Here is a 1,800-nt window from a genome sequence, read left to right as displayed (position 1 = left end):
GAGCCGGGACCGCTGCGCAGCTCTTTTCTCACGCGCAGCATCGCGCTCCCGTCTCCCGCGAGACGGGGACACGCGCGGCCACGCGCCCGCTCCGCGCGGCACCGGCCGGCTGGGGCTGACCCGCCCCCGAAGCCGGCCCGGCTGCAGATCGCACGCGATCGGCGGGACGGGGGGGGAGACGGTCTCACCCCCCTGCCGCGGGAGCACCGGACGTGCTAGAGGAGACAGCGACCCGCCGAGACGGGCGTGACCCCGGGACCGTGGCCCTCTGCCAGGGCGGCTCGCTCTGCAGCAGGCGGGGGAGCGGTACGAAAAGCCAACGCATCGGAGACGGCAGCGGCGGAGGGGGACGCCCCCCTGCCGCCCGCAGCACGACTCGGGGCCCACCCGGGCAGGTGCAAGCCCACACTCGCCTTCTTTCCCCGTTTTCCTTTGCTCAGCCGCCCCACCGCCCAGCGCTGCTCACGGCCGGCACCTGCGGGTACCCGGACCGAGGCCAGCACCGGCGCCTCGTGTGGTGTAGGACACCTGAGGGCTCGCGGGGCCACGCGGCCGTCACACAGCCCGGTTCAGTAAAGAAGCCCGAGGAACCCCGCTGCACAGGGGAGGACGACACTGCCGCCATCGCGGCCCCCTTCGCTCGGGGAGCGGAGGACAACACTTCGCATGCAACAGGAAGCGAATTGGAAAGGAGACCACCCTGCCTGAACACCGGACACTGCCGTGACTCCCTATTACGGGGAGCACAGAAGAGCCGGCCCGCCGAGGGCCCTCTCCGACGCCACCTGAAAGGCCTCATCGATCAGTAAGGGAAGGGAAAGGAGGAAGGAGCGGAGGCCCCACGGCCACGGGTCCTGGGACAGCGACGGCCGCTCGCACCCACCGCCACCCGGAGGAGGGCGGACGGCAGGCGCGGGGGCCCTGCGTGCGAGTGAGAGGGCAACGTCTGCGGAGAGGTGCAACGCCGGCCTGAACACCGGCAGAGCCGGCCCGCCGGGAAGCCCCTCCGACGCGCCCTAAACGCCTCATCGGATCAGCAAGGGAAGGCAAACGAGGCAGGAGCGGAGGCCCCACGGCCACGGGTCCTGGGACAACGACGGCCGCTCGCACCCGCCGCCACCCGGAGGAGGGCGGACGGCAGGCGCGGGGGCCCTGCGTGCGAGTGAGAGGGCAACGTCTGCGGAGAGGTGCAACGCCGGCCTGAACACCGGCAGAGCCGGCCCGCCGGGAAGCCCCTCCGACGCGCCCTGAACGCCTCATCGGATCAGCAAGGGAAGGCAAACGAGGCAGGAGCGGAGGCCCCACGGCCACGGGTCCTGGGACAGCGACGGCCGCTCGCACCCGCCGCCACACGGAGGAGGGCGGACGGCAGGCGCGGGGGCCCTGCGTGCGAGTGAGAGGGCAACGTCTGCGGAGAGGTGCAACGCCGGCCTGAACACCGGCAGAGCCGGCCCGCCGGGAAGCCCCTCCGACGCGCCCTAAACGCCTCATCGATCAGTAAGGGAAGGGAGACGGGGAAGGAGGGGAGGCCCCACGGCCACGAGTCCTGGGACAACGACGGCCGCTCGCACCCGCCACCACCCGGAGGAGGGCGGACGGCAGGCGCGGGGGCCCTGCGTGCGAGTGAGAGGGCAACGTCTGCGGAGAGGTGCAACACCGGCCTGAACACCGGCAGAGCCGGCCCGCCGGGAAGCCCCTCCGACGCGCCCTAAACGCCTCATCGATCAGTAAGGGAAGGGAGACGGGGAAGGAGCGGAGGCCCCACGGCCACGAGTCCTGGGACAACGACGGCCGCTCGCA

This window comes from Accipiter gentilis, chromosome 35 (genome assembly GCF_929443795.1).
Source record: "Accipiter gentilis chromosome 35, bAccGen1.1, whole genome shotgun sequence".
Classification (NCBI taxonomy): domain Eukaryota; kingdom Metazoa; phylum Chordata; class Aves; order Accipitriformes; family Accipitridae; genus Astur; species Astur gentilis.
This window is presented reverse-complemented; position numbering follows the sequence as displayed.